The sequence below is a fragment of the Strix uralensis genome, chromosome 5, assembly GCF_047716275.1.
Source record: "Strix uralensis isolate ZFMK-TIS-50842 chromosome 5, bStrUra1, whole genome shotgun sequence".
In the NCBI taxonomy this organism is placed as follows: Eukaryota; Metazoa; Chordata; class Aves; order Strigiformes; family Strigidae; genus Strix; species Strix uralensis.
In genome coordinates, this window is record NC_133976.1 from 40129066 (window position 1) to 40139457 (window position 10392).

The window sequence follows — 10392 nt, forward strand, 5'->3', positions numbered from 1 at the left end:
AGTAAAGATAGGCCAAGGTGCCTAGCTCACATGTAGATGTCTGACTTGTAGATGACTCAAGTTAGGTGAGATGAATTCTGCCCCATATATCTTCTTGATTTTACAGGCTCTCTTGGAAGCAGACTCTGGAGTAGGCAGTGAAAATACTGAGACATTTTTGTTCTGTAAACCAGAAAGTTTGGTGTTCCCCAGGCAGGTCTACTCACCATATGTCTTTACATTTGTTCTGTATCACAAAACTGACTTCTTGTTGCTTGGTTAAATACAACATTTTTAAGAAGCTAACATATGGTGGTACCACGCCACTTTTCAGAACTGGGATACTATGGAAAGCAATGGGGAATTCTGTTTAAAAATTGGTGTTAGGATCTATCCTCAAAAAATCTGTGCTAAATGGGGAAAAGAAGAAAGTGGGTTTTTTACCAAAAGTACCTCTTCTTAAAATATTGATAAATTACTTAACATACTATGAGTTAGTTGTATCAGAAAATGCTTATGGCAGTTGTTGACTATTGCACTGAGGTTTTGATTCTGTGCATTGAAATGCATGAAAATTCTTTACACATAGGCAGATGTTTAAGATGCAAATATGTTAGAGCTGAACCTGTCAGGTTTAAAAAGATCTTCTTTGCTTGCTGTTATCTCCATCTTTAACATTCATTTCATTATTATTTTTGTGTTCCAGGGTAAGGAGTAAATAATGTAATGGCAACCAGCTGTCTCACTGGCACCAATCTCCCTACCCCCTGAGGCTTCGATACAGTCAGTCAGTGTCCCATGCTGTGAGAGCCAGCAGAAGCGAGATCAGAGGCAGGAGAGAATCAGGAGGAAAAATGTCTTTCTGGTTCAGATTTGGCACGCTTTGGGCCAAATTCTTGCCCTCAGAGTACAGAAGACAGCTCTCCAGACCTGTGATGCTGCCCAAGATCAATCCATTTGTAGGGCAATGGCAATAACGGGGGCTGTGTCTACACAGCTCCAGAAGGAGGAGGCTATTCTACAGAACTTTCTGGGTGTTGCTGTTTCCCTCTGGACTAGGTCTCACAGGTCGCGCTGAACCGCATCCAGGGGTAATGGTAGGAAATATCAACAAAGCTGCTTGCTCCAGTGACATAATAGTCCCTGCATCCTAATACTTCAGATAACCAGTGTCATCTTCAGAGCCTTCCACCCACTGCCTTAAGCTCCCTACATCTGAGCTGAGGAAGTCTCAGCCACAGGATTCCTCATCTGCACCAATCATGCCAGACCTTGGGTTCAGAGCATCTGATCTTGTTTCACATGAGCTCCCAAAGCTCTTCTGGCATGCCAGCATCACCACTGAATCACCAACGTGTCTTAGTCAGCCTACTTAAAATGGCACAGCTCTGAATTGTCTGGTTGCCTCCTCCAAACTGCATCTGACCTTCTGCCAATCCTGCTCACTCTTTTCTAGCTATTGGATTCATTTCTGAATTTGCACGCCACACTCCTTGAGACATCTGTGCTCCAAAGGCCATGCAACTGTCTACGACCCCTTCCTCTGATGAGGTACCAGGGCTTTCCTCCATTTGCACTATCAGACCATAAACCCTTCAGGGCAAGGGCTTATTACGTGTTAGGCACTGACCTCTTCCAGTACCACATCATGTACATTTACAGCACTATCAATTATTTAAAATAGCTTTGCCTTCAGTTCAGCCACATGCTGAGTTAAGCTCCATAGCCTTTGGGTAGTTTGCAGCAATTTTATTTTTCTTCCTCAACATTTCACAAATTGCTTACTGCTCTGTAGCACTTGTTACTATTTGCTGAGGGAGATGATATGGTGTATTATCACTTGAGAGAAGTGTTTTTGTGGAGATAGTGTTAGCTTTCTTCCCAAAAATTCAGCTATGCCTGCATAGGAATGGAAGCCCAGACCCTACCCCCAGAGGGGTCTTGGCTTCATTAGCACTTTCATTTAGCTCAGACAAGTAATTACTAATAATTCTAGCAAATCTAGCTGGATGTGCCACAAAGTGACAAGACATAATAAACATAAAACAATATAGACTTAGAAGAAGGGAAAATGTTCCTTTCAGTTAATAAGGGGCAGACAATACAGCAACTACAACAAACAGCAATGCACATAAGTATTTTCATATTTTTTAACTTAATCTTGTTCCCATACACTGTTAATTTTTTAATGCTTTTTCCCTTGAAGTGTTTGGGACAATTTCAATTATTTACTCAGGTTAATGAAGAAATTAAGCTCTGCCTCCTGAAATATAAATACCAGGATGTTAGATGACACAACTTCTATTTTTATTTAGCTCAGGAACAGCTGGAGACAAACGTGATGCCTCTCCTCCTCAAGGTCTGCCGGCAGCCAAGGCACCCTGGCAAGGCCTGTGTGCTCCCCTACATCTTCCCATCCTGCGTGTGCTCAGGGCTAAACCGAGGAACAATGGGGTCAGGGCACCCAAGGACACAGCAAAAGCCAGACAGGATGAGAAAAACCCTTCTTGCACTGTGCACTCTGTGTATGCATGTGTGTGTGTATACATGTGTGGTAATGGACAGGAAGAGGAAGCTGGGAAAAAGACTTTTACCAGGGGATCATGTCATCATGTGACTCATGTTATAGCCATGAAGAGTCCCAAAACATTATTGTTCCTATTTTTCTCTCTTCACTCAGGCCTGGACCTCTAAATGATTAATTTTTTTTAGCCACTGTGCCAAAAGCTTTAGACCTTAAAACTATTGAGCCTCATCACAGGAGATATAATCCCCACTCCGTCTTTTCAGGTAAGCTCCCAAATCAAGATGTAGGGCCACTTGCTTAGGCTACTCAGACAGCACACTTTGTTAGTATACTACATGGCAACCCACCTTGTAATGGGAAAGTTTGAAGGAAAAGAAACTGTCATCTGAACAACTGTGCCCAGCCTCCAGCAGTCTCATAGTCATCACAGGACTGGGTCTATTGGGTAGCTGGCCTTGGAGACAACCCAAGGTCTGCAAAGACCTTCCTTACAGGAATGTTTGTGCTGATCATGATCAGCTACAGCTCAGTCACTCCCAAACCCGCTAAAGTGAAAGACAGGAGGAAGAACGGACAAAATCCTAAAGCATATTTCCTAAATTTTGCTTAGATGTCAGAACTTCTGTGGTTCACAAATTCACACCAGGAATTAGAGAGAAGAGTTTCCTTCCCTCTTTGAGCCTTTCTCTAGGATGTAACAAAGCTGAGGTGGTTTGGGGCAGGGCTCTCCGGCACGTTGGTGACTAACACCAGCTGTGACACTGCCTGGCTGCATCCTCTAAAGGAGTATGGAGGAAAGAGGAAGAGCCTGAGAAATGAAAGGGCTAAGCTAGCTACTTGAATGCTGCTCCTCAAGTCTTCTTCTCTGTTTCTTTAGGCCTTTGGCCAGCAGAACCCCTTTATGCCATATGTGAAGGGGTGTCACCATCAGGAATGTTTTCAAATCTCTGTCCAAGAAAAAATCCTCCTTGCTGTGTTCGAAGCCCATTTCTTCTCGTCTGACATGCTTTACACTTACATTCTTTAAAGGATTTATTTTTTCTCCTGCATCTCCAATATATCAAAATTATCTTAAAATTCTCATCCTCCAATGCTATTCTCTTCAAATTTACTAAGCTGTTTCATCATCTGAGTTGTTAACGAACACATTGAATAGTACCAGACCCAGAGAAGCCCCTGTCCAACCCTAGGGCGTAGCTCTGTACGGTCTGTTGGTGAACTATCAATTACCACTTTACAGACATGGTTAGACAATAAACATTCAGGGTCCCCAGTAACTCCACCATTGGTCCAGGGAGGTGACTCAAGCAAAGACACACTGCCAACCTTCAGGGTCACTCCCCCTTACTCACAAACTCCTCACACTTTTGCTGCTTTCCACACTTCCTCCCATCCATCACATACCTTATGGCGATATCACAACAGGATAGTTATTGCCAGTACTGCTCTGAGGAGCAGCTACCAGATGGTGGAGCCACACACAGAAGACCCTACAGCACCAGGTGGGGGAACCTGGGCAGGTTCTCAGTCCTACATTTTGTCTAGGGACGGACGTGGAAGTCCTGGAGGAGAAATTAAGAATGGAGTAAGCTTTGACACTTTCATGACAGGAATCTGACTCTGGGACCCTATGGTGAAACGTCCAAAGGAAGAACTTAAACCAAAAACAGACCAGAGACTGCAAATTCTGAATGAGGAGAAAATAATTCTGAAATTTTTGCTTATCCACAAAGCATATTAAAAAGCCACAGAAGCACAGCAGAAATAAGGCTTCTGAACGTAACACTATAAAACCGTACCCTTTGTCTGACCCAGGGCTCAGAGTTTGGGCAGCCTGGGGCTAGAAGTGCGTGGCATTCTTGTCCAAGTTCTAACTAATCTTCATGGCGCATTTGCCATTTTTCCTATGGCTGGCCAAAAAGATCCAGTTAAAACTGGCCACATCTTTTTAAAATTGTTTTTAATTCTTTATTCAGTGAAGCCAAGGTTTTACTCATAGTCCCTTAGCTCAAAAAAGGGAAGCAATAGAGGAAGAGCAAAGAAGTATAAGCTTATGATTTATGTAGATGGCTGGTCCACTATGTATCCCCCAAATCTCTTTTACTTGCTATTATGCATAGACTGGCTTCTTACTGGCCTCCCAAAAGATGTATGTTTCAATGAGGAATTTGAGCAAAGGGAACAGTGGCCTTAGAGACTCCTTAAGGCAATAGCTGTAATAATCTTCTCAGATGAGGAAAATATACATACATATAACTTGATTAATATTCTACAGGATAATGTATAACTTTCAGAATGATGAGCATCCTCTAACATTCAAAGTGGTTTTGTGTTAAAAGCAGCATGCAAGGCAAATAGCATGACCTTGTAGAGCACACTCCAGTTACAGGGCATACTGCTGTGAAATGCATGCAATATCAGCAGTCACATGAGCAAACCTGTCTCATATGGGTAAAGTTGTATGCCTAAGGCATTTGCTGGGTATAGCCCCATAGCTGCAGCCACTGTGGAAGTTATTTTAAAGCCTGTCTTTCCAATAGTATTAATAAGATTTTCCAAGAATAAAATATTACAAACACTGTGTCTTTGCTATCAAATTTGGGGTAACAAAATAATGCTTCTCTGAGGCATAATGTGAGGATAATCATGTTCTAGGAGTGCTTTCCTCAAGTACGAAGTCACTCTGTCTCCTGATTAGGGGCCCATTCAGAAATGACTGGTTTTCAGTGACTCCAAGAACCAGACAATTGCATCCCTCATACCAGAACATACTCTTCAGGTGTGTTTCTATGTGCCAGGCAAAATGATTTTACAATGGGTAAGCACACCCAGACTAGTGTTAAGCTAGTGAGCAAGCATAACAAAAAGCATGGGCAAGTGACTACTGTGCGTGCCCAGGCTTCTTGTACTCCAGTTGCTAGCCTGTGATGTCATATCTTTACTGTTGCTGTTACCAGCATGAAGTATATTAAAATTAACACAGGTAGCTCATAGGTATGCCAAATCTGCCTTGAGCAAATATTTATAGTCTGTGTAGACATATCCATTTCAAAAGCCAAAAAAAGTGGAACAAATGTCTATAAAGACACACTTTTCCTACTCTTTTTTCTTTTTTGCATATTAGGAAAATAAGGTTCCTTTGTGGAAGTTCTTATTATAGTCTTACTTAGAATAGACTGGCAAGCGACAGGCTGAGTCATATTGGGTTTGATCTCCCTTATATGGCAGCAAACCAGGAGTCACTCTGCTGAAGTTCACTGGAATAAAATTAGGCTAAGTGGGATCAGAATTAGGCTCACAAACTTGTGCAAGGGTGTTACAGGTGCTGCTGCTGGTGATACATGTAATTTGGAGTTAATCCTCACCTAATTCATCACCATCACAGTGGCAATAACAGTTCTTGGAATTGAACAGGAGTCCAAATCCACACGGAAGAGTATATGGCAAAATGATCTACAGCTGGGGAAACAGGTTTTGCTTTAGCATATGATGAATGAGAGTCCCTCAAACACACACTTGATACTTGCATCCCATAATGGTAATAGGACTAAAAGCATAAGTCAGGGTTACAAGATAATCCCTGACATAATTTTACTAATGCCTTACACTCATTTTTTTCCGACCCTCTAGGCTGTCATATAACTAAGTATTAAAAACTACCGGGGGATTCCTTGTGATTTAGCTCTAAAAGCTGTTTCATGAATCTTGTGATCTGACTAGCTTAAAAGGCCAGTTGTTCTCTGACATGTAAGCAACATTATAACAACATTAAACAGCAAATCATCGCATCTTCAGACAATTCCTGAGCATTTATTATTGCTTAATTGCTATCAGTTTTGTTGGCAAAGACTGTACCAACTACTTTCCAGGGTGTATTCATTTCCAACCATTTTTACTGCGGTCCCTGCTGTTCTTCTTCATTATTTTTATCCTCTATGGGCCATGCAGCACTTTGCTGAATCCAATGTCTTTTCTTAAAAGCCAGTTTTCCTTGCTAAGTTGTTAATTTTTTTTCTGCTGGCTTTGATGTCTTTCTTCAGTTTCCCAGTGCATCCTCAGAACTCCAATTCATTTCAGGCTTTTATTTCTGTTGATGCCTGCTCTTTAATTTGCTACTACATATGCCAGCAATTTACAACTGTCTGATTTCTTTAATTTGAATTTTTCACGCAATAATAAGCAAGACGCGAAGTCGATGTAGTGCTATCAACCTAAGGTGCAAAAAAAGAAAAAAAAGGGAACGTACCAAACAACATCTTCAGTTGCTTTATGATTCTAAGCCTTTTTGGTCTTCGAATCTAAAGGTAGGGACAAAGATATGCAAATTACAAACAACAACAAAAATAGCCCTGAAGAAAAGTCCAGTGTATTTGAAAACATAATTGAGTTTAGCAATGAAACTAATATACTCACTTTTTTTCAAAAGGTATTCTAAATTTCAAGCCAAAATGCCTGAGGCCATCTGAAACTCGCTTTCAAGAATTGTTTGAAGGTGAACTGCTCTGTCAGGGTAAAAACCCCAGCCCAAACCATGCAGCACTTGCACAGAGCAAGTGTTACACCCTTCATGGGGGTTACAGAATGTGGAGAAAGCATAGGGGAGAAGGAGAAGAAAATAGTACATGATGAGGAAGGAGAAAACAGAATTATCCTGTGGCTTCTTCAGTGCTCCCCAGAATATAGTCTACATCCCACCATTCCCTCTATAGCTCACTACAGGGCACGAAAGCATAGTTTCTCTGTGCTTTGTAGTTCACCTTTAAGAACTTGCTCTCCTGAAGTTAAACTCCTTGTAAAGCTCTGACATACAGAATCATTCTGCTTGGATCACAAGGAACAGGCTTATCTTTTATGTTGATGTAAACTATAAAGGCATCATTTTCTGTATGTAGTTAAACCAAAGAATGGAGAATTTAGCATGCCTAAATTCACAACGAGAAAACCTGAACATACTTCTAAAGGAAAAAAATTATCAGGCACCATTCTCCTTGTCATGTTCATAAAACCATCATTTCTGTGTGATTCCTTTTAAGTTCAAAGCACTGGGTTTTTTAGTAAATGAGACAAGGGGAAAATGGTGAAAACAGTTTCCCTGAGGAAAACTATTCCCCAGTTCTTAAAAAGTTTGAACATATCAAAACCTCAGGGAGATGAAAACATTTTCCATTACATTTGTGCTTTTCTTCTTGTGTTTTTTTTAATTATTTTTACAGAACGTAGCACGGCAAGAAAGAAAGGAACAGATGATTCAGATCCATAAAAGAGCTCTAGTTTCGGCTGACACCAGTCTCGTCCTTCTCACAACGTTTTGAAAGGTTTCTCGCCATTTTCAGTGGTGTAGCATGGTACCTCTTGCTGTCCTCACATTGGGCCCTCATTCAGCTGTTTCAGGGCTTTGTGGGTGTTTTGTGCCTGATGTGTTGATTACGGAAGAAAATTCAGCACAAAAAAGAGCTATAAGAAGAATAGTTTCAGTTATGTCCCAGAATTTTTTAATATATTTCCATCTGAAATACCCTGGAAATCTTTATATATAACAATTGACTCGCAAATAGCAGGCAGGAAGGGACCTCAGGAGGTCCTCTAGTCCAACCCATTCCCTGCAGTAGGGTGGACCATACCTATGTCACTTCCAACAGATGCTTCTCCAGCTTCATCTTAAAGATCTCTAAAACTTAAAGGTCTGCTTCCTAGGAAATATAGTCTAGTCCTTCACTATCTTTACCATTAAAAATCTTCACTAATACCCAAACTGCAGGTTGCACTTGCATTATCCCCCTTAGCACATTTTTTTCTGGTCTTATCCAACATGAACACAGAGGTCAGGCAATTTCCTGTCCTCCGTCTGGCAGGCCTCGATGTGTCTCAAAAAACACGTTTGAAGGCTGACATCATGTCATTCCTCTCTTCATTTCTCCACAGAAAATAACCTTGGTTCCTCCTGCCTTTCCTCAGTCTGTGCCCTCATGATTATTTTTTGAGCTCTGATCATTCTTGTTGATTTTCTCATGAAACTCTGCCATTAGTCCCTCCCTCTTCTGAAGTGGGATATCCAAAAATGGGTTCTGTATGGATGAGAAAAAGATGTCACCCTTGTCAGATCCTGCCTCTCTAACTCACTATGGAATATCAATATGGAAAAGCTTCATCAGCCACAGTAGAAGCAAATAGTATTTAAGGGTCTATTAAGCTCAGCTTTCAGGAAATTGCAATTTGGCCTCACTGTGTCATTTGCAAGCATTAATAGGCATTAAGGCTAGTATCACATACACTAGTATAAGTGATTACACATCCAGAGGGAAGGAAAGTTACAGGTACTGTTGGATATAGATGTGGAGTTCCCCTAACTGCCATGTAAGGGCCTCCACCACAGTGTCCCACTACTGAAGGTCATTTGCGTTCCTCACATATGAAAAAAAGAGATGCAGAAAATCTGAGATGAGAGGAAGAAAGTGCTGACCTGCTGTAACTCGATCGGTGCTGGTACAGAATGATGCTTGGATAGCAGGATCATATCTTCATTCTTTCCTTCTTTTACAAAACTCAGTCCAGTTCACACTCAATTAGTGTAAAGTTTGCTGGATACTAACTTTCAGACTTAATCTCCCAAGAGACTGGTCAGTAGCTTTAATAACAAGGAACCTTGTGCTGTGTAGCTGCCCAGGGCTTCTCTCATGTAGTATTTAGGATTCCATTCAAGAGCAGTCCCCCTTTGTCTGCTGCCTTCATAAATAATGGATACATCTTGCATTAGAGATTAGCAAAGACTGTTAAGTTTCCTTTTTAGCATGTGCAAGATTTGGTAGCTTTTGAAATATTGATATAGTTATGCAATTTGGTACACCTATTATATTTTTAAGCAGAAATTAAAAAAAAAAAAAAGAAAAAAAACACAAGAAGAAAATCATAGTAGATCTAAAAATCAGATCTCTGACACTCAAACACATCAGAAATGTGATCCTTCCATTTTTAAGTCTATGTAAAAATAGTTGCATTACTAACTTTTTTAATATTCTTTTAAGAAGACTCTACAGAGATTGCTGTAGGTTTCAAAGCAATTATGGTAGGAGGTCATGAAAAGCCTTCAGGAAATGCTGCCAAGGTACTGCACCATCTAAAAGGAAGAACACAGTGCTGGAAACTTTTCAAATCTGATTGAGAGTAGACAAAAGAAGACAAATTTTCAAAGTCCTCTTTAGTCATTTCACTGATTTTATTTTTAATGTAATACTTTACAATTACAACTTTTATGTGAAAACACTTTCATGTTTAGTCTTGGTATTCCTTTTTGGAAAAAAACACAGATAATTCACTGCATGTTTTGGTGGGAACCAGCTTTATCAAGACTGATGACTTCTGTTTTTTCTTTTATGTGCATGCTACCGAGTTTAACTGTCTAAACAGTGACATTGTATGCTTGTTATTGTGGTTCTTTGTGTGCATGAAGTCCTATTTCCAGCTCTCTGGCCCATCCCTTCCGCATATCCCACAGACAGGACTCTTAAGTGCAGCTTATTACAGGGACGAGTTAACTGGTAATTTCATTGTGCTCCGTGGCTAGGATCCTGAAATGCAGGCTGCCTAGCCAAAAAAGGGTGGACAAAAACTGAAAGACTGCATTAAATAACCATAAAAGTTACAGGGTCTGATAATGCATACAGTTATGGCAAAATCATTGCTTTCATGCTGTGGCCAGCTTGCCATTATCCAGAGCTATGGGAGAGGAGGAGAGGAATAAAGGCCTGAAATAACCCAGCTAATGGAAAACTGCAGGCAATATGGTACTGTGCCACTTGGTGCCAAGGCCTTTGAATGGTTTGCTGTGAAGTCAGCCAGGATGGCTGGTGCCATATCAGTGCTAATATGCCCATCTGAAGTATGTTGAT

General features: G+C 40.8%; 1 long non-coding RNA gene across 2 annotated transcripts in view; it reads right to left on the reverse strand.

The window, feature by feature from the left end:
* LOC141944253 (uncharacterized) overlaps positions 1-7240 on the reverse strand; it is a 46315-nt gene extending 39075 nt beyond the window's left edge. For both annotated transcript variants that reach the window (XR_012629207.1, XR_012629206.1), the window contains exons 1-2: positions 6920-7240; positions 6753-6804 (exon numbers count right to left, since the gene is read on the reverse strand). This is a non-coding gene — a long non-coding RNA (uncharacterized LOC141944253). The remainder of the gene's footprint in view (positions 1-6752; positions 6805-6919) is intronic.
* Positions 7241-10392: the final 3152 nt, after the last annotated feature.